Consider the following 23,653-nt stretch of genomic DNA (forward strand, 5'->3'; position numbering starts at 1 on the left):
TGGCTTGGGTCTGATTTTAGTTTGCACAGACATTCCCAGGTTTGCACTAGTCAAACTCATCCCATACGTAAGAAGATTTTCAAATATTACTCAACTATACTCAAATCAGATTTTGAATAAAAATCAAGCCTTATTCTTTCACTTAGGAGAAAGAAATATCACAACATCATTATACCTGTTTTATGTATAAGGAAACTGATGTCCAGGGGTCATAGTAACTAGTCCAAGGTCATACAGTTATTTAGCAATCCAGATATTATCTCTAAACTTGGAAAAAGTTGAAACAAAGATTGCTGAATTATATTTCTGGATGGTGAAGAGATTGAGATTGTTAACAACTTTAGTTTGCTTGGCTCCACACTCAAAACTCTTGGCACCAGCAGCCAGGAAATTAAAAGACATACTGAGATGAGAAAGTCTGTTTTTAGGGACCTCTCCAAAGTACTGAAGAGTAATGGTGTCACTCTGGAGATTAAGGTACATCCGATACAGGCCATGGTCTTTGCAACCACTTGCTATGCATCAGAGAGCTGGACAATGACTAGGGAGGATAGAAGGAGAATTGATGCTTTTGAGCTGTGGTGCTGGAGAAGAGTATTGAATATACCATGGACTGCTAAGAAAAAGAACAAGTTCAACCTAGAGAAGGCTAAACCAGGCTGCTCCTTGGAGGCAAGGATTCTGACACTTCATCTAACATACTTTGGATATGTTAGAAGGAGGGACTCAGTCCTTGGAGAAGGACGTCAAGCTTGGGAGGGTGGAGGGACAGTGCAGGAGAGGAAGACCCTCTATGAGATAGATAGATTGATTCAGTGCCTGGGGTAAAATGGGGGTAGGTGTGTTGGAGACAGTGAGGTTGGCACAGGATAGAGCAGGGTTTAGGGCTCTTGTACATAGGGTCGCTATGAGTCGCAAGCTGCCATCACTCAACAGCACATAACAACAATAACAACATCATGCTACAGCATTTTCTAATAAGACTCCCTGAGCATCGTTCAACTCAACTGAGGAATGTAACTTGGTCACGACAGTGTATTTGATGAATAGTCTACAGCGGACAAAAGTGCAGAGATTTATAGTCTTTCTTGACTTTCTCAAGACTGAATTTTTGTTCCGCTTTGAATTTTTTGTTGAAACAATGTGTTTTCAGTAATGGAAGGCGTTCTTTTAAAGAAAACACAAACTCTTTTGAGGAAATGTGGATTTTGATACTAATTTGTGGAACAGGTGGTGCTGGGTTGGTGGCATGCAGCGTGCTTCCTCGGATTTAGACAGTTAAGCAGCCCCCGCCAGATGGCGACACACGCTAAAAGGAGGAGGTTACTTTCCATCTTCTTTTCAGCTGGAAGGGTTTTCAACGCCTGAGCTTTCAGAAGCAGACCACTAGATTTTCCTTTTCAGGTGCCTTTGAGTAGATTCAAACTTCAAGTTTTTGGTTAGCAATTGAGCATGTTAACTCTTCGGGCCACCTAGTTTTTGTTGCTAGATACCTTCGAGTTGACTACGACGCATAGAGGTCCTATGAACGATGTATCTGAACCCTGCCCGATCCTGTGCCAAGCTCATCTCTAATGTACTTGAGCCCATCATTACAATCACTGCCAAAATCCGTCTCATTGAGGGTTTTCCCTTCCTTCGTTGACCCTCCACTTTTCTGAGCATTATGTCCTTTTCCAAGGACCAGCCCCAGCTAACAACATGACCAAAGTATATGAGACAAAGTTTCACTACCTTTCATTATAAGGAGCATCCTGGATACACTCTCTCCAAGGTATATATATTTATTCACTCTCTTGGCAGTCCATAGGATATTTAGTATCCCGCTTTAGCACTACAACTCAAAAGTATATATTCTTCTGTTGTCCTTATTTACTTTCCAACATTCATAGCAAGTAATTGAAAAGGCCACCTTAGTCTTCAAACTGGTATCTTTGTTCTTCAACACCTTGGAGAGGGCCCTGAATGTAGACTTTCCCCAGTACAACACATCTTTTGATTTCCTCACTGCTGGTACCAAGGATGTTGATTGTGGATCCAAGTAATGTGATTTCTAGCTTTTCTCTGTCTGTCATGATGTTGCCTATTGGCCCCATGGTGAAAATATTGTTTTCTTCCTCTACTCCCTTTTTTTTTCTTGTTGTGTACTGTTGAATCAGATCTGACTGGCACAGAGGGAGATTGCCTCTCCTCCTTCAGCAGAGCATCTGGTAGATTCAAACCACGTGCCTTTGGGATTGCAGTGCAGCTTCTTACCAGTAGACTACCAGAGCTCCTGGGTTGTTTTTTTTCGCTTTTGTTTTTGCTTTTGTGGGTCTTTTTTTTGGGGGGGGGTGTTTGTGTTTGGATTTGTTTGCTTTTAAATTTTGTTTTCTTGATGTTGAGATATAAACCATATCAAAGACTGTATGCCCTGATTTTTGCAGCAAGTGATCCAAGTTCTTTTTGCTTTCCACAAGGAAAGTGGTGTCATCTACATAATGCAGGCTGTGATGAGTCTTTTTCCAATCCTGAGGCCACATTATTCTTCATCCAGTACAGCTTCTCAAATTCATTTTTTGGCATAGAGATTAAACAGATATGGAGAAATGATACAAGCTTTTAAACAGGTATGGAGAAATGATGCAGACCTTTCTTAATTTAAATTATGCTGTATTCCCTTACTCTGTCTGGATAACATTTTTCCAATCTAGATCTAAATATCTATTGAGCAAAGTTAAGTGTTCCACAATTTTTTATAATCCATATAGTCAAATGTCGGTAAGAAGCTCCAGTTTAGATATAAAACTGGTTAACATTCTCAGACAATAAACTCTAACCATCCTGTGGTTAACTTCTCTAGTGGACAATAAAACTATATTTTTATCTAGGGTGAAAAATACAGCTGGACTCTCTATGTGTTGCAAGTCACAGAGGGTTAGTAAAAGACAAAGGGATTGAACAGCTTTCTTACCTGGTATATACAACCACTTACTGGTTGTCCTCAGTTTTGACTCATGGTAACCCCATGTGCATTAGAATACAACTGTGGGCTATTGTTTGAATGGCTGATATTTTGGAAGTAGATCACCAGGCCTTTGCTACAAAGCATCTCTCAATGGACTTGAATCACCAGCCTTTCAGTTGCAGGTGAATAGTTTAACCATTCTCATCACCCAGGGTTTCCTAGCACTAACTCCTCACTAAAAAATGTCTACTGATTGAATAAATAAAACGGACACTTTACTCCACGTTTTGCAACCTTAAAAAAAGAGGCACAAAGATACAAGGTTCGAATCCACCAGATGCTCTGCCGGAGGAGGGACAGTTTCCTCCTGTACCAGTCAGATCTGATTTGATGGGACGTGCACCAAAAACAATTAAAAAAACAACAACAACCAGGCAATATTTCTTAGTAGTTAAGTTTATACGCTCTGGAATTTTAGTATCTTGTGATAAAACTCAGTATTGTGACTCAAAGATTGACTTTGGTTTTCTGTCCTTTCAGTTTAGGGGATGTGCACAAAGTAAAATCTTGTTAAGGATTATTAAAAATGGCTAGAAGAGTACATCAACAGAGAACTGACAGAAATTTAGGCTGAATTTAGAAGAAGCAATTGTACCAAGTATATCATTGCTGATGTCAGATGGATCTTGGCTGACAGCAGAATACTTTGCTTGAGGTTTTTTTTGGGGGGGGTTAATTATTTTTATATTTTTATTATTTGTGTGTGTGTGTGTGTACCGTCAAATCAGATTTGACTGGTACAGGAGGAGATGGTTCCTTCTTCTCCAAGGAATAGTCTCTCCTAACAACATGTCCAAAGTATGTGAAGCGAAGCCTCATTTCTTTTGCCCCAGAGAACATTCTGGCTGCACCCTCTTCAACATACATTTGTTTGTTCTTTTGGCCATCCATGGGATGGTCAGTGCTCTTCTATTCTCCAATGCCACACTCAAAAGCATATCTTTTTCTTCTGACATTCACTGTTCAGCTCTCAGATGCATAGCAATCGGTGGGGGAAATTATGGCCTAAATTAGACACAGCTTAGTCCTCAAATTGACATCATTGTTGTTGTTATTGTTGTTGTTCAGTGCTATTGAGTAGAGTATGACTCATAGCGACCCTATGAACAAAAGATCTGAACCCTGTTCTATCCTGTGCCATCCTCACACTTCCTGACACACAAGAGTCCATTGCAGCAGTCACCATGTCAATCCACCTGGTTGAGGGTCATCCTCTCCCTCTCTGACCCTCCACCCTTCCCAGAATCATGTCACTCTCCAGGGAATAGTCTCTCCTAGCAATATGCCCATAGTATGTGAGGCAAAGCCTCAACATTCTTGCCTTCAAAGAGCACTCTGGCTGCACCCTCTCCAAGACACATCTGTTTGTTCTCTTGGTCATCTATGGCATGTTTAGTGCTCTTCTCCAAAACCACAGCTCAAAGGTGTCAGTTCTTTTTCCATCATCTTTATTAATTGTCCAGCTCTCAGATGTATAGGAAGTAATCAGAAAGACCATAGCCCAAATCAGACAAACCATAGTCCTCAAAGTGAAATCACTACTCCTCAATAATTTGGAGAGGTCCTTAACTGCTGACTGCTAGTACTAAGGGTGTAAATTGTGGATCCAAACAAGCGGAAATTGTTGACAGTTTCAATCTCTTTTCCTCCATTATATTGTTGTCTTTCGGTTCAGTGGTAAGAATCTTTGTTTTCTTGATATTGAGATGCAATCCATACCAAAGGCTGCATTCCTTGATCTTCTCAACATGTCCTCCTAACTTTCAGCAAGCAAGGTTGTGTCACCTGTATAACGTAGATTATTGATGCGTCTCGCTCCACTCCTGATGCCACATTTTTCTTCATAGAGTCCAGCTTCTCGAATAATTTGCTCAGCATACAGATTAAATAGGTGTGGAGAGAGAATACAACTCTGATGTACCCCCTTCTTAAATTTTACACCGTAATATATGTGGCTGCTGGAGAGCCAGTAGCCGGGATGATGGTGCTCACCAGTTTGTCGAGGTCTCTGGTCGCAATCCAAGCCACGTCAGGTGAAAAATTTCCGCAGAAGAATTCTGCTAGTGGGAATAAAAAGCATTCAAAAGATGTAAAGGAGTTGGATGACCAAAGTACTGTTGAATCACATAGTACTCGGGAGCACAGTGTAGTCCTGAGAACCCCTAAAACCAGAAAAAAACAAAAGCAGAACTGAGGGCTTATTGTCAGAGAAGATCAAACCACCTGCTGGTGGAGAAACTTCTGAGGCCAAATCAAACTCTTCTTCCATGTCTGAGTTCCAGGATCGCATTGGAAGAGTAACAAGGCAAAGGCAGATTTTCGTTCCATGCACCCCAGTGTTCAAGAAAAAGCCAAAACCAGCTTCAGTAAGTGAGTCTTGTACTGACCAAGTCATCTATGAAGCAGAATATCATGCTTCAGCTTTTCTCCCTTTGTGCCTTCCACTGTTAACAGCAACAAGAACCAGAAGAAGGGAGGCTAAATTCTTCACACATCCAAGCCAAGGATCACATGCAGAAGAAACTTCTGATGCTGAGTCATCATACTCAGACACTTCTACACTTTCAGGAATTGCATTTGGGAGAAAAACCAGGAGTATGTACAGGAAATTACAGGCACAAATGGAGGAGAACGATTTTAAGAGTATACCGAGAAATAAAAAGAGTTATAAAGAAGCAAAGGGAGGAATAAGTAAAGGAAAAGGAATTAATTATAGAAGTCCTCCACTGGAAAGTCTCTCTGAGTTTCAGGACTCTAGGCCACAGCAGTTAGTTTCTCAAAAGCATTCAACCCCAGAAGATAATAAAACCACATGAGAATACTCAAATCCCAGCTATGAAAATGTATTGAAAGCATTAGCTCAAACATTTTCAGTTGTGGAATTGGACAGATAGAATGAAGAGCAAGAGAGCAACATAAAAACAAGTGACTTGACAGAGTCTGATGAAGACACAGTTCTATGTGTCAATGAAGAAATTGACAGTAACAAAAATGTAAGTTTTGAATGTGATACCAAAGTATGGCAATCTGAACACATCTCTCAGGTTAAAAGTGATTCTGTCTTACTGGCTCTCAGCAGTCATGAAAGCCAGCAGTCTGAAAACAGTGAGAATGAAGAAGACTCAATACGTTTTGTTGGAAACAGCGAACAAAAAGAACCACTAAATGGAGACTTAAGAAGTAAGTCCCCTAACACTGCATTGTTTGTAATTGACACAACTCCTGGACTGACCGCTGATAAAAATTTTTACTTGGAAGAGGAAGACAAAAGTTAGTGAGGCTGTTGCTGAGGAAGAAAGAGAAGAGGAATGAAAAAAGTGAACTCTCAGACCATGACAGAGAAGCAGACAGTGAGATTAGTGATGAAGATGACTTAACCAAATAACACAAAGTCTAAATTTCTGAAGTTGACAAACAGCAGCATTGACCCTGGTCTGAGTGTTAAGGAGCTGAGAGGTTTATATATTCATTTCAAAGGAGAAAACAAAAAACGTGCTTCTGAAGAAAACTGTCACTACACCTGATTTTGGGAAAAAACTACAGCATCCCACCATATAGAGAATCAAAGTTTCTGCTTCAGTAAAATGAAGAGTAAAAAGACAGAAAACAGCAGGCAATGGCTGATTTGGTATGAAAGTGCCAGAACTGATTGATGAACTGAAAAATTATCTGAAAGCACTGAAGATGAGAGCTAGCGTGGACCTCAAACGGTTTTGTAAGAAAAATTATAGAGATGGTTTCCCCAGGTACTTCCAGATTGGAACCATTGTTGACAATCCAACTGGCTTTTACCATTCAAGAATTTTGGTTATTAAAGAAAATTGAGTTAAGAGATTAAAAAAAATTAAACCATGCAGTGTTTCCCAGCTCTATTCACACAACAGCCTCCTGGTCCAGGTATGTTTCACATGAATACAATCAAGTTCTATGGAGTTCCCATTCCTCTTAATGTGAGCCACAACTTGTTATGATTCACACAATCAAATGTCTTTGCAGCATCAATAAAGCAAAAATAGACATTTATTTGGTATTCTTTATTTTCAGCCAGGATCCATCTGACTTTAGCAATGATATTCCCTGGTGCCATGGCTTCTTCTAAATCCTGCTTGAACTTCTGTCAGTTTTTTATTATTTTGTGTGTGTGTGTATCATCGAATCAGATCTGACTGGTACAAGCAATTGCCCCTCCTTCTCCAGCAGAGCATCTGGTGGATTTGAACTGCATCCAGCCATTTTTTAATGATCTTCAGCAGCAGTATCTTTCTCGTATGAAGCCATGTTCTTTTCAATTACGTGTTATGCATGTAAGAGTCAGACAGTGAATAATGATGATAGAAGAACTGATGTCTGAGTTGTGGTGTTGGAGAGGAGTACAAAATATTCCACACACTCCAGGAAAACAAACAAATATGTCTTGGAGAAAGTGTAGCCCGGATGTTCCTTAGAAGGAAGGAAGGTGAAACTTCATGTCACATACTCTGGGCATGTTGTTAGATGGGGCTGGTCCTTGGAAAAGGATATAATGCTCAGGAAAGTGGAGAGTCAGCAAAGGAGGGGAAGCTCCTCAATGAGAGGGATTGACACAGTGACTGTAAAAATAAGTTATACTATGGAAGAGATAATGTGGATAGTACAAGATAGGGCAGGGTTTAGACACCATTCATAGAGTCAACCTAAAGGCATCTAACAACAATAATAGCAAGAGGTTACACTACATTTTAGCCACTGAGTGCTTTTTATGAGCTAGGCAAGATGGATTCTGATTGCTTTCATTATTATTGTAGCTATCATGGTGTTGGTTGTTATCCTCATTGTCAGATGATGACACTGAAGCAAAAGTTGCCTTTTGTTACTTGGCTAGTATGTAAAAGCAAGACGTGCACAAGAGAATAGAACCAATCAAAACAGAGGTACTGATGGATTTGAAGGGGTCATATGAAAAAACACAAAAGTAAAATAATGACCCACCTACTGATTTTTATTTCTTTAAAACAAAGTAAGGCATGCACAAAGAAGGGACGGAGGAAAATTCTGTTACGATGGAAAAAGGTAATTGTTGTTGCTGTGTAACCAATAAATTTTTCCTTCCTTCCATCTTCTGTCTTATCTCTCCATGGACCAATTAAACCATTGTTAAAGTCCTTTTATTGTCTTCAGCAAGGTTTTTAAGAATTTTTTAACCCATTTTTTAAATTAATTTTAATGAAAGTTTACAGAGACTTTGGATTTCCATTCATTCATTGTTACACTTTTCTCCCTGCCCAACCTTCCCGCCCTAGTTCTCTTGTCTCTTTGAAAAGTAAAAGAAAAATTCTTTCATTGTTATACAATTCCTGCCCCCCACCCAAGTCCACTCCACTATGCAGCCTTCTTCCTGGACTCCTTTCATGACAATAATATCTAATTATATATTCCTTTTAAACAGTTGTCTCCCTCATCTGTTTCAATGCAGTATACTTAATTTATCCAATCTTTCTCAGTCTCCCCCCAACCCCGATATCATTCTTATTTTACAACAGTAGCATTATGCAGTATTTGTCCTTTTGTGACTGAGATACTTCACTCAGCAAAATGTCCTACAGGGCCACCCATTTTGAATAATATTTCATGAGTTCTTTGGTTTTCAATGAAATGTAGTATTACATTGTGTGAATATACCACAGCTTCTCTATTCATTCATTTGTTGATGAGCACTTAGGTTGTTTTCAATTCTTTGCTATTGTGAACAAAGCCATGATAAACATGACTGTGCACATATCTGCTTGAGTGGTGGTTATAGTTTCTTTGGGGTATATTCCCAGTAGTGAAATTGCTGGGTCAAATGGTATTTTTACTTGCAACTTTTTGAGAAAGCCTTCTATAGTGGTTGCACCATTTTACACTTCTACCAACAGTGAATAAGGGTTCCAGTTTCTCCACAACCTCACCAGCCTTTGTTGTTTGCTGTTCTGTTAAATTTTGCTAATCTTACTGTGGTGAGATGAGATTTCATAGTTGTTTTGATTTGCATATCTCTTAGAGCTAGGGATTTTGAACATTTCTTCATGTCTATTTGCCATCTGAATGTCTTTGATGGAATGTCTGTTCATATCCTGTGCCCATTTTTCAATTGGTTTGTTTATCTTGTGGTGCTCGAGTATTTTATAAATTCTAGACATAAGTCCCTTTTCTGACATGGCATTACTAAATACTTTTCCCCAGTCTGTGGCTTCCCTTTTTATCCTGTTGGAGAAGTTTTTGGATGTGCCTAGGGATTTGATTCTTAGAAGGTCCCATTCATCTATTTAATCCTTTCCTGGTTGTAGATTTTTCAGGATGCTTGGAAGATTGTTTGTTGTGGATTAGGACTTCTAGAGTTCTCCCAAGCTTTTCTTTAATGAAGTTTATAGTCCTTGGTTTTAGTTCTAGGTCCATGATCCACCTTGAGTTGGTTTTTGTGTGTGGAGTGAGGTGTGGATCTTGCTTGAGTTTTCCAATTTTGCCAACACCATTTGTTTAAAAGGCTGTCATTCCCCACTTAACTGATTTCATCTCTTTGTCAAAAATCAATTGACCATAGGTAGATGGGCTGATTTCTGGATTCTCAATTCTATTGCATTGATCTATGTGTTTGTTATTGTACCAGTACCATGCTGTCTTGACCACCACGGCAGTGTAGTAGGATTTGAAATCAGGGAGTGAGATGCCTCCTACCTTGTTTCTCTTTTTAAGGAGTGCTTTGCTTTTTTGAGGCTTATTTCCATTCCAAATGAAACTGGAGATTGCCTTTTCCATCTTGTTGAAGAATGGGATTGGTATTTGTATTGGGATTGCATTGAATGTGTAAATTGCCTTTGGTAGTATTACCATTTTCACAATGTAATTCATCACATTAACAAAGCAAAGAACAAGAACCACATGATCCTATCAATTGATGCAGAAAAGGCCTTTGACAAAATCCAATGCCCTTTCCTTATTAAAATGCTCAATAAAATAGGATTAGAGAGGAATTTTCAACATAGTAAAAAGTATATATGCAAACACGAGAGCCAACATTGTTCTCAATGGAGAGTGACTAATGGCATTCCCTTTAAGAACAGAAACTAGGCAAGGATGGCCACTTTCACCTCTCTTATTCAATATTGTATTGGAAGTCTTAGTGATAGCAATCAGACAAGAGAAGGAAATAAGAGGTATCCAAATTGGCAAAGAGGAGGTAAAATGATATCTCTATGCAGATGATATGATAATATACTTAGAAAACCCTGAAGACTCAGCAAGAAAACTACTGGACATAGTTGACAAATTTAGCAAAGTGGCAGGATACAAGAGCAACATACAAAAATCAGCTGGATTTCTCTACAGTGACAAAGAAGAATACAGAGCTGGAGCTAAGAAAAACAATACCCTTCACAATAGCTAATCACAATATGAAATACTTGGGAGTAACTCTAACTAGAAACACAAAGGATCTAGTCAAAGAAAATTACAAAACATTACTATAAGAAACAAAAAGAGACCTTGAGAAGTGGAAGAATAGTCCTTGCTCATGGATAGGAAGACTCAATATTGTGAAAATGGTTTTTAAGAATCTTAAAGAATGTGAATAAACAGAAACACACACCATACATATTCTACTTAATTGATATTGTGTTATACACACTGGTCTCTCTCTTGCTTTTGTTTTCAACATCCAGAAAACAAAAATTCTCACCCCTGGGTCAATAAGCAACATCATGACAAATGGCGAAAAGTTTGAAATTGCTAACTATTCAACTTTACTTCAATAACCTTGGTACCAGCAGTCAGAAAAATGTGTTGTCTTGGGAAAGTGTGTAGGCAGGAACCCCTTCAAAGTTCTAAAGATCAATGATGTCACTTTAAAGACTACGGTGTGTATGATTCAAGTCATGGGCTTTCCAATCACCAGTTATTCGTGTGAAATCTGGACAATGAATAAGGATAACAGAAGAAGAATTGATGCCTTTGAGTTGTGGTGTTAGAGAAAAGTATTAAATATCCCATGGACTGCCAAAAGAACAAACAGATATCTTGAGAAAGTGCAACCAGAGTGCTCCTTAGGGGCAGAGATGGTGAGGCTTCATTTTACATACTTTGGGCATATTGTTAGCAGGAGCTATTCCTTGGAAAGGGACATCAGACTTGGAAAGGCAGAGGACCAGTGAGTTAGGGCACCTAACAACAGTATCTTGTGAGTACCTGCCCTATCAGTCATAATAAAAATGCTCCTTCTATTCCTATGTCTACATGTTATTTAATTTCTATAATGAGGTATCTTCCAGTGGACATCTAAGTTGCTAGAGGTTAAGACTACTAGTTAGCTCTAGGGGATTAAAAAAAATTCGAAAAGTTGAAAAGCTTAAATGCCAAAATGAAATGATCAAAGTACTAGAATAAATACTAAGACAATTTGTTTTTAGTATTTGAGGTCTTGTTACTTGGAACCTTCTACAAGAAAACAGATCTTTAAACAATGTAACATAGCAGTGGCCAGTGTCCTCAAGGAGTAAGTGGGCTTTATAAAGTGGCATGGCCTCTGGAGAAAGGACTACCTTGGAAAAAATATTGCTCCAAACAGATTTTCTTACATTTTGGAAAATGATTTTGTATTGCCCTTTGAATCGAACCACATGATTCTTGTTTTACTTGGGGAAGGAATAGGATGCTGTTGTCATTGTTGTTGTTACTGATGCTGCTGTAGCTGTTGAAATTCCTTTTCTTTTTGCTGGACTGTGTGGGCAAGGGGTGGGGTGGGGAAGGAGTGGAAACACTCTTACCTTTGTATGGGACTCAGTGTTGTGAGCTGGGCTGAAAGCTACTTTTGCATTCAGTGTGAGGTGGTGTTTACAGATAACTTCGACAACAGTGGAAGTATACTCCGTGGTGTCTGGTCTATTTAAATCTTCGTTATGTTTCTGAAATGTTTATTTAATGTTGATAAATATTAATTATTCTTCAGTCTTGAGCCACGGTAGTCTTTTTTTTCTATTTCTTTTTTTATTAAATTTTATTAGTTTTAATGAACATTTACAGAGATTTTGGGTTTTCATTCATTCATTGTTGCACTGTTTTCTCCACCCTCATCCCCAGTTCGTTCTTCTTTCCCCCCCCATGTCTGTTTTAATTGTCCAATTGCCACAGTGCTTGTCAAAGCCAGTTCTGATTAATCTCCTTTGTCAGTGTGTCCCTTGCCATTGCCTATCACTCCTCCTTGAGAGAGACTTCACCCTGATTCATAAGGAAAAGGGGATGGTGTATTCTCTTAGCTACTTCCTGCTGAAAAGGGACGCTGTGGGTTTCAGGGTGAAGGTCTTCTCTCACTACTCTAAAGGGCCTCTTTGGCAGTAGGAAACACATAGACTATTATGGAGATTGATTTTGGAATTTAGATGCACTGTTATCTATTGTGCTTAGCCGTACATGTTCATATCCTTGAAGATGTATCATGGAAGTGTTGCAGCCTAGAAGATACAAATTTAACTAACAAGCTAAAAGTGTATGAGTCAAAAATTGAAAAGCAATAATATTCTGAGTAGAGGTTCTAATAGTGGCACAAATCAAGTTACAGAGGTAAGGTGGTTCCATTGCCATCCTTACTCTAACTTAATTCTTTTTTTTAAATTTAAATTTGTTATTAATTTCAGTGAAAATTTACAGAGGCTTTGGATTTCCATTCATTCATTGTTGTAGATTTGTCCCCTCCCAAGGCTCCCCCCACCACCAGACATTACCCTCTTGGAAAGGAAAAAGAAAAGATTCTTTCATTATTTTACAAACCCTCCCCCAGGTCCACTCCACCATGTAGCCATTGCTCTAGACTCCTGTCATGACTGAAATACCTAATCACATATCTCTTTTAAACAGTTTTCTCCCTTCTCTGTTTCAGAGCAGCATACATTATTGAACCCATCTTACTCAGTATCTCCCCAACCCCAAGGACAGTCCCATTCTACAACAGTGGCACCATGCAATATTTGTCCCTTTGTGACTGGGACATTTCATTCAGCATAATGTTCTCCACAGTCAACCATTTTGAGTAATATTGCATGATTCTTTAAAAACAACCCTGAGATATCATCTCACCCCAGCCAGAATAGCAAAATTTAATAGAACAACAAGCAACAAATGCTGGCGAAGTTGTGGATAAACTGGAATCCTTATTCACTGTTGGTGGGAGTGTAAAATGGTGCAACCACTATGGAAGATGGTGTGGCACTTTCTCAAAAAGTTGCAAATAGAGATACCATTTGTCCCAGCAATTCCACTACTGGGAATACATCCCAAAGAGACCATAACTGACATCCAAGCAGATATATGCACACCTATGTTTATCGTGGCTTTGCTCACAATAGCAAGGAGTTGGAAACAACCTAAGTGCCCATCAACAAATGAATGGATAGAGAAGCTGTGGTATAGTCACACAATGGAATACTATGCTGCATTGAAAAACGAGGAACTCATGCAATATTATTCAAAGTGGGTGACCCTGGAGGACATTATGCTGAGTGAAGTATCTCAGTCACAAAAGGAAAAATACTGCATGGTGCCACTATTGTAAAACAGGACTGACATTGGGGTTGGGGGGGAGACTGAAAAAGATGGGTTCAATAACGTATACTGCATTGAAACAGATGAGGGAGAAAACTGTTTAAAAGGAATATGTGATTAGGTATTTTTGTCATGACTGGAGTCCAGAACAAAGGCTGCATAGTGGAGTGGACCTGGGGAAGGGTTTGTAAAACAATGAAAGAATTTTTCTTTTACTTTTCCAAGAGGGTAGTGTACTAAGGGGGAGGGTTGGGAGGGGAGAAAAGGGCAACAATGAATGAATGGGGGGGGTAATTGGACAATGAATAAAGAATGTCAATTAACAAAAAGAAATTGATTCTTTAAGGTCTACTTGAGCAATGGATAGAGTATATTGAGCTTTCATGTCGCTCAGATGAAAACTGTCATCCTATTGGCATAAGCAAGTGTTCTAGCTATTTCTAGGTAATAAAAAGTCAGCTGTAATATCAACATACGTTTAAAAATCACTCTTTAGTTTTTGAGACCTGACCAAAAGAACTCCCCACTGTGTCTTTTAAATTATTTACAAGGGAAAATAAGAAAATCTACATAATGGAAAGAGTTAAGGGTTTCTCCCCCCACATTCAAGTAAAGAACAATAAAGAACAGAGACTCTTTTCTAAAATGTTTAACTGCAGAATATTGTGTTAACCACCTGTGAAATGTCTATTAAGCAATTGCTTCTATATTTTAATACTCAAGTTAGTCTGGCACTAATGAAAACCCGAATGCATGAAAAAATTGTTTTTACAATTGGAAGACGGTTTTTATTGCTATTTTTCCTGATCACCCAATGATTGTCTACATTGTAAAGTTTAGACAATTTAATAATCATAAAATCATTAAAAATTTTAATCCCATTTAATTGCACCACATAGAGAAAAGAACTTTTAACTTTTTTGTTGTCTGTATCCTTCCAAACTTTCAAGACCTTTATATACATATTACGTGGGTCTTTTTAAAGTATCATTTAAATGGTAACAGGCAACAAAGCAGTGCTAGCAGATGGGGCCAGAAGGTGGCTTTAGCCGCACTGATCACTGCTGTGGAATTCCGTGCGCGGCCCCCAACCGGTGCGCTGTTGCGAGGATCACCAGGAGTCTGAGGCTGAGGATCCTTAGCGATCCAGTCGCTGAGCGGAGTCCTCACACTTCGAGGGAGGAGATTCTTCAGTCTCTGAGAACCCTTCAGATTCTAGTCTCTTCTGTTCTGTTCTATTTCAGAGGGAAGGAGTCCCAGTTTCTCTGCTCTCCTTGCTGAGTCAGAACTGACTCAGAGCTGACCTTCCAGAGGGTTTTCAGAGGACGTTGTTTGCAGGGGAGGAGACTGCTCATCTTTCTCCCGCAGAGCCACTGGTAGATCAGAACCCCAGAGAGACGCTCCCTTTGGATCGGTAACGCAACTCCTACGACTAGGGCACCAGCTTCCTGTTTTCTCAAAGTATTTCTCTTTCTCAAAGCCAAGGAGAAGAACGAGGCTGATGTATCTTGCTGGTTTTCTTTCCAGCTGGGTCCTCTCACCCACCTCTACACCTGCTGGTCTATTTCAGAAAATTCCCCACAGCCTTTTTATGGAATTTTAGGAAAATATTTCATTTTAAAATTAGCTGAAAAGGAAACCCACATTGGTGTGTGCTCCCTTCAGACCAATATTCCTCTATAACAACACTACACTTGATGTTAGCCAAAAGGCCAAGAAGCAATCCTTTATAATCACAATTCAGGAAATGACAGCAAGAACTTCAAAGGAAAGTACTGTTGCTGTTATGGTCCCCTGTTTCTCTGCCACCCATCCACCCACATCACAAACAGCACTTAAACACCCTAAGGCTTGCTTGTAAGTCCTTCTAAAGAGTGGATGCTGAGGGCAAAGAAAGGCAAAAATAAGAACTAGAGCAACAGGGATGGCTCAGTGACCAGTCTTGCCCAGATTGGAGAGAATGATGGCACGAATGGGTGGTGTCAAAGAGAAAAGAAATATCTGTTAGATTGCATCAGAGGCAAATAGCCATAATGCTGAGATCAGAGGCGTCTCATCCACTCCCTTTTTCCTGGCTCTGTCTGACTCTAAGTTTCCTTAGCTGTAAATAACCAGTTGCCAAGAAGTTAGCTCTGACTCATGACCACCCCATGTGGATCAGAGTAGATTTGTGTTCCAGAGGATTCCCGATGGCTGATGCTTCAGAAGTAGATCACCAGGCCTTTCTATCAAAGCTTCTCTTATATTGTTAGGTGCCTTCGAGTTGCCTCTGACATAGTGATCCAGTCTGCAATAGATCAGACCCTCCTTGATCCTGTACCATCCCCACAATCTCTGCTGTGGTCAAGCCCATTGTTGCAGCCACTCTTTTTGGAGGGGTTTCCTCTTTTTCACAGACGCTCTGCTTTTTTGAGCATGATATCCTTCAGGGATGGCCCAGATAACATAGTCAAAATATGTGAGATTAAGTCCACCATCCTTACTTCTAAGGAGTGTTCTGACATTGTTTCTCCTAAGACAGATTTAAATGCTCTTTCTGCAGTCCATGGTATGTTTAATATTCTTCATTAACACAACAATTCAAAAGCATGCATATGAACCAACTGAAAAATACTGACGTGGGTCAGGAACACCTTAATCATTAGAGTGATATCCTTGCTCCCTAGCACTTTAAAAAGGTCTTGGCAGCAGATTTGTCCAGTGCAATACATAAGTTGACTTCTTGACTGGTGCATCCTGTAGTAAGCTGGCTTCTCTAGAGATGTAAAACCAATGATGTTGGGGGAGGATATATTTATTTCAAGTTAATAGCTCACATGTTTGTAGATGCTAGTTCCAGGTATGCAAATCAGACCTCAAGAAGGAGGCATCTAGGGAACTAGAGTCTAGGTTGTCAACAAAGAGGCAAGTTCTCAGGCTGTTGTCTTTGGAGGATACCAGCTCCAGAAGCTGACATGTTCAAAGGCTGTTCTTGGGAAACAGATCACAGATGACTGACTTTGGAGACTTCTGGCTGCTGGCTTCAGAGGCTGACATATCCAAAGCTTGAAGTCATCAAGTACAGCATGCCACTGGTTTAAGTCCATAGTCAGATAGTCAGAGGCAGTTTTCACAAAAAGCTCTCTAGCCTTTTGCCAGAGTCCAAACAAATACTAGGCAGGGCACAGCCCTGAGGAGACATAGCTGTAATCAGATAACGTTAATCATATCTTTAGAGACTAACTTTTAATTCTACCTTATTAACATCATGGAAGCTAACATTTGAACAGGTAGAAATGTTTATACTCATAAAGTTAAGGAAAGATTTGCCCACAGAATCAATCTCAGAGGATTAACAACAATGGAAAGGGAGAAAGGAGTAATAAAAAAATTATTAAAATCAAACAAAAAAAAGGTCTATACTGAGAAACTGTTGTACTAAGGATTTTGATCACACCAATATATAATATTAACCATAATAGATATTGACTGTGGATTCAAGTAAAATGAAATAATTTATCATTTCCATCTTTTCTGTATTTGTGAGGATTTTTGTTTTATGTTGAGGTGGCATCCATCCTGAAGACTAGTCTTTGATCTTCATCAGTACATGCCTGAAGCCGTCTTCACTGTCAGTAAGCAATGTTGTGACATCTGCATATTATAGATGGTTATTGATGGTTCCTTCAATCCTGATGCTACATTCTTTATCTGATCCATCTCTTTGTTGTTATTGTTTTTAGGTGCTGTCAAGTTGAGTACAACTCAGGAATCTTATGAACCAAAGATCTTAACCCAGTCCTGACCTGTGGATCCTCACACTTCCTGACACACAAGATCCCACTTCAGCAATCGCTGTGTAAATTCACCTAGTTGAGGGTCTCATTCTCCTTCCTCAACCCTCCAAACTTCCCAACATCATGTCCCTCTCCAAGGAATACCACCTCCTAGCAACATGCCAAAAGTATGTGAGGCAAAGCCTCATCATTCTTGCCTCCAAAGAGCAAGCACTCTGGCTGCACCAACTCCAAGACATACCTGTTTGTTCTCTTAGCCGTCCATGGGATGTTCAGTGCTCTTGTCCAACATCACAGCTCAAAGGCGTCAATTCTTTTTCTGTCATCCTTATTCATTGTCCAGGTCTCAGATGCATAGCTAGCAATTGAAAAGACTATAGCCTGAATCAGACACACCTTAGTCCTCAAACTGACATCACTACTCCTCAAAAATTTTAATAGATTGATCAAGCAGTGCAGAGAGCTCATAGCCTTAGACCAGACTTAAAAGATTTAGAGTCACACAGTTTCAGGGTGGTCTGCAGAAGTACCACATAGGAATTCAGAGCTAGAAATGGCCTTTGTGATTATCCCACACAGGAGTTTCCAAATATTTTTTATTATCACATTTTAATATATACAAATGTTATAAATGATATGTTGTTGTTATGTGCCATTGAGTTGCCTGTGACTCATAGCGACCCTATGTACAACAGCCTTAAATCCTGCTCTATCCTGTGCCAATCTTATTGTCTCTGACACACCTACCCCCAATATGCACTCACTAAACCAATCCATCTCATTGAGGGTCTTCCTCTTCTACATGGTTTTCATCCACCCTCCAAAGCATGATGTCCCTCTCCAAGAACTGATTCCTCCTTGCAACATGTTTAAAGTAGGTCAGATGGAGTTTCAGAATCCTTGCCACCAAGGAGCAAACTGGTTTCACCCTCTCTAAGATGTACCTCTTTGCTCTTTTAACAGTCCATGGTATATTCAATACTCATCTCCAACACCACATCTCAAAGACATCAATTCTATCATCCCTAGTCAATGTCCTCATGAATAGCAAGTAATGGCAAAGCTATGGCCTGGATGAGGTGCACCATAGTCTCCATACTGACACCATTGTTCTTCAGTACTTTAGAGAGGTCTCTGACAGCAGACTTCCTCAGTGCAACTCATATTTTAATTTCCTGGCTTCTGGTACCAAGAGTGTCAAGCTGTTAACAGTCAATCTCTTCACCATCGTCATGATGCTGCCATTGGTCCAGTGGTGAGAATCTTTGTTTTCTTGATGTTGAACTTCAATCCATATTGGAGGCTACAGCACTTGACCTTTTGAAGCAAGTGCTTCAGGTCCTCCTCAGTTTCAACAAACAAGGTTGTATCATTTGCGTAACACAGATTGTTGATGAGTCTTCCTCCAATCCTGATGCCACATTTATCCTCAATCTTGATGCCACATTTATCCTCATAGAGCCCAGCCTCCCAGATAATCTGTTCTGCATATAAATTGAAAAGGCATGGAGTTAGGACACGTCCCTGGTATACACTCTTCCCAATTTTGATTCATGCAGTGTTCATCCCTGCTCTGTTCTAATAATGACTGCTTCCTGGTCCAAGTATAGGTTTCGCATAAGCATGATCAAGGATTTTTCCTCAGAATCGTCTGAGATAAGAAGCCTTCCCTAACACTAGTACCTGGTATTTGGACTTCTTGTTATGTGCCGTTGAGTCGCTTGCGATTCATAGCGACCCTATGTACAACAGCCCTAAACTTCGCTCTGTCCTGTGCCAATCATACTGTCTCCGACACGCCCATCCCGATTACCCCAGTCACTGACTCAACCTCATAGAGGGCAAACTCCTAAACTCGAGAGATACTGGCTGCGGCATAAGAAACTGGCAGCAGCTTGAGGTTTTTGGAATCACAGAAGTCCAGAAGTTTGAGTTAGAACCTATCATATCAAGGGCTGGATAGCTGGAGATAAGTGTTGAATGGAGTAGGTGGGAATAGAAGGAAATGCTGGTGGAGCAGGGAAATGGGTGGGTCAAGTCACACATGTCAAGGGTGGCCACAACACTGAATCTATGGGTTATTTCTACAGTTGGGGAAGTATCTTTCATCTGCTCTTTTCCATAAAATGCTTGTCTGTCAGATACTGTTCTAAATCAGAGCATTCAAATTAAGACTGATTGGGAGGAAGGATTGGCCATCCACTTCCAAAATAGTAGGCCCTTAAAAACCCTATGTACAATAAAGCACACTTAGGCTAGCAGACATGGTAACTGAGGTGGAACCCTCAAGTATGGAAACACAAAGGAGGAGAAACAGTTTTAAGCAGACACTAGTGATTGGAACATGGAATGTGAGAACCATGAATGTAGGAAAATTAGATATTGTTAAGAAAGAAATGGAACACAAATGTTAACATACTACTTATTAGCAAAATGAGATGGACTGGCATTGGGCATTTTGAGTCAGATGATAATATGATCTACTATGTTGGAGATGAAAAGGTGAGGAAAAATGGGTTGCATTCATAGTTAAAAAAGTCATTTCTATATATGTCTTGAAATACAATATTGTGGCTGAGTGACAGAATAATATCCATACGCATACAAGGAAGTCCAATGAATACCACTATGATTCAAACATATGCACCAACAACCAGAGCCAAAGAAGAGGAAATAGAAGATTTCTACCAATCTTTGCAGTTAGAGATTGATCAAACATGCAATCAAGATGAATTGATAATAATGGGTGACTGGAATGCAAAAGATGGGAACAGAGAAGAAAGATCACTTGTTGGAAAACATGAACTTGGTGACAGAAATGAAGCTGGAGGTAGAATGGTAGAATCTTGCACAATCAATGATTTATTTATTGCAAATTAAATGTATTCAACTAAAAAGAAAACAGAAGTGGCAGAGGATGTCGGGCTAGAAGAGACTGGAGGATGGTGAGAATTTAAATGCTACATACTATTTTCAGCACAATAAAACCAACTTTGCAAAATGAACTAGCCCAATACTCTAATTTTACAAATTAGCAAGAAGAAACTCTTGGGCATGAAGTGACTTGTTCAAGGTCATGCAATTAATGGCAGAGTAGGACAAGGAATCTGTTCACAGAATGTTCCTCTATTGAATTCAGCCTGAAGAGTACCTTGAAAAATCTTACACTTTTAATGAAAACGTCTAAAACTCAGTATCCAAAACTGTTATTTATTGTCCAAAGTAGCCTACTTTAATAGTAAAATTAATTTTATTGGAAAAGTTTTATGGGGATATGACACAGTGAGCCATCATATATTATTAACCCTGTAAAATGGAGATTTTTTTTTCTTGGTGCAAAACAGGAATAACCTCGATGAGATGGATTGATTCAGTGACTGGGGAAATGGGGGTAGATCTATCAGAGACAATAAGATTGGCACAGACAGAGCAGGGTTTAGGGCTGTTATCCATCAAGTCACTGTGAGTCGCAGGCAACTCGATGGTACATAACAACAGTGACAAAAAAGCTGTGCTGCTCCTCGGGAGAAGGATGGACAACTCCCATATGAAACTGTCTCTGAAAACCCACCAGAGGGTCAGCTATGGGTTGGTTTTGACTCCACGGTACACCACAATAAGGGAGCACTAAGTGAATGAGATTACTGATTTGGGGAGAGAAGAGAAAGTATGTTCGTATGTGTGGGTGTATATATTTATAGAGAAAGAGAGAAAAGGGAGGGACAGCAGGCTCTGGTATAGCCTGCAGAGAGTTGAGAAGTAATTAGAAAATCTACAACATTCTGGTGGTTTGAATCTACTCTGTAGGATAAAAATGGGCAATCTTCTGTAACAGCCTCAGAAATCCAATGGAGGGACGGCTATGAATCGGTTCCAATTCAACAGCATTGATAAGTTAATCTACCTATCTATATATTCTGCAAAGTGTGACATGCAGGAATGCTTTGACTTGAGGACAATCATCTATCTATGTAGTCTGTAAAGCTAACATATAGGAAGTCGATGCTGTAAAGGACTTTATGGTTAGCTTATACAATTTTTTTTTATTTTCATGGTTATAACGTATACAAAATACGTGTGTGTATATGTTTGTATTTTCCCCCCCTTGAGCACAGTTTGGGAAGAGTGCCTTAATGAAACCAAGGGATAGCTTGTGAGGTGGGCATAGATGTACCTCCTCTTCCTAGATTCTTGTTCAATAGATCTTGTTCAATAGATCTTGTTCAATAGATCTTCATACCTACAAGGTGAAGTCCACAACAGCTCAGCCTGCCTTCGTGCACCGCCTCTCATGTCCCAAACTACACCCATCTCCTCTATTTTCATTCAAGGTTCCATCCAACTTCTCTGGCTAGACTTAGAATTGTGCTCTCAGAATTCAGAGTTCCTGTCTTATTCATCTTTTTATCACCAGTACCTTTTATCACAAAGTCCCGACACATCGTGGTTACCTCAAAAGTGTTTGATGAGTCTATTAAAATAAGAAACTTTTCTTGCAGGCTGAGATTAATCTCAAAATCAGTGCAGAAATGCTACCACCTTCTTTGAATCCATGAAATCTCTCAGACCATTCTCAAGGTTTACTCTTTCCTTACATTTGTGCCTAGGACTTGCTCTGGGTAGGACCCAAAAATGATCTCCGGGCCGCCGAAAATCTGGAAAGACTGAACTCTCTCGGTTGCGAACAACTTGCAGAACGGAGCAAACAGAACGCAACCCAAAGCTCTGGAAAAGGGTCTAGACCCTGGTTTCTATGGCAACTAAAACGCGCGTCCCCAGCGACGACCGGCTCATTGATTGGCTCAGACGTCTCTATGGTTTCGGCAGCCTAGACGGGCCAAAGCCGCACTTCCGGAAAAATGGCGGCACACAGGCTCGATCAGGCACATGGTTCCACCGAGGGCACCGCGCAGTGACGGTAAGGGGCACCAGAGCCTTGGTATGCTAATGATATTAGCTCCGGCTCAGAAGGGAATGGGAGGTGGGGAGTGCAGTCTTACTCAAGCGAGACTGCACCAGAGGGCTGGAATTTAGATCTCAGGAGGAATCGGGCCTTGAAAAAGAGCAACGTACTAGGTCACCCTTCCAGAAAACGCAGCTTGATTGGAGAGGAAGCGGTGATTCTAAGTGTGCTTGTTGCCTTTTAAAATACTGTGGCTTCCAGTCGCCTGAGACCTTGTCTCATCTGCCCAGTTATTCCGTTATAGCGGTTCCTACCTATGTATAAAACTCAGCAAATGTGACTAAACACATTATCGCTTTCTGGCGCTGTACAACCTCAAACCTCACTGCCAAGAGTCGATTACGTCTTACAGCTACCCTCAGTCTATTTCCGAGACTGTATATCTTTACCAGAGGAGACTGGCCATCTGCTCTCTGGAGCCCCTGGTGAATTCGGAGGGCTACTTTCAGTGCGCTAGGATTGGAGAATAAGATCCTCTGGCAGATGAAATCGACTGGACAGCAATGAGGTTGAAGAGTGTTTTGAGATGGCTTCTGGGGGGGTATAGTTTTACTGCGATGTGGGGTAGGTGTAATACATTTTATGGCATCAAGCTTAAAAAGCTTGAAGAGATTAAAAATGTAATGATAAGAACAATTCTGACGTGTCTGAGTTTCTGGCCCTGTTTGCTAGCTCCAGTGAAACCTGCCAAAGCTGGAACTCAGTTTTCTCAGATCTCAGCAAGTTAGCTGCCAGTGAAAACATACACTTAGTGGGAAATATTTGAGGTTGGTTGTGGTGTTTTTTTCTTTCCCAGGTTTCACTGTATTTTATGTGCTCAAGTAAATAAATATGTCAGTATCTTGTCTTCATATATAATTAATTTATGGCTAGTTACATCTAATAGAGTTGCTTGGAGGGTTAAATGAATTAATCCACATGAAGCGATTAATAACAGGTCAGCTGTCATTGAGGGTGAATGGGCAATAAGTGTTAGAGGTGATTATCTTATCATTATTGAAATTCAGTAGAACCATTCCAATCTAGTTCAAATCCAGCAGACGCTCCTCAAGAAAAAGATGGGCAGTCTCCTCCCATAACGATTTACAGCCTTGGAAACCCATTGGAGGTCCCTATGAAAAATCTGCCTGGTACAATTCATGGGGACCTCACGGGTGCCAAAGTAGAATGGTACCCCACTGGTTTTCAATGGCTTATCTTGTAGGTCACCAGACCTTTCTTCTGAAGTGACTGTGTACACCCAGACCACCAACTTTTCAGTTGAAAGTCTGATATTTCACTATTTGTGCATCCCAGAGACTTCATTATGTATTTGGTTCTCAAAAGTTATTTTCCTAAGCTGGACAGTTCCAAAAGAAG

The 23,653-nt window shown here is 40.0% G+C and overlaps 1 pseudogene; it reads left to right on the top strand.

Annotated features, from left to right (window-relative positions):
- The first annotated feature begins 5,628 nt into the window (after nt 1–5,628).
- On the top strand, nt 5,629–6,832 carry LOC102852959 (annotated as a pseudogene).
- Nucleotides 6,833–23,653: the final 16,821 nt, after the last annotated feature.

This window comes from Elephantulus edwardii, unplaced genomic scaffold, assembly GCF_000299155.1.
Source record: "Elephantulus edwardii isolate Elephantulus edwardi_28Jun2011 unplaced genomic scaffold, EleEdw1.0 scaffold00176, whole genome shotgun sequence".
Taxonomy (NCBI): Eukaryota; Metazoa; Chordata; class Mammalia; order Macroscelidea; family Macroscelididae; genus Elephantulus; species Elephantulus edwardii.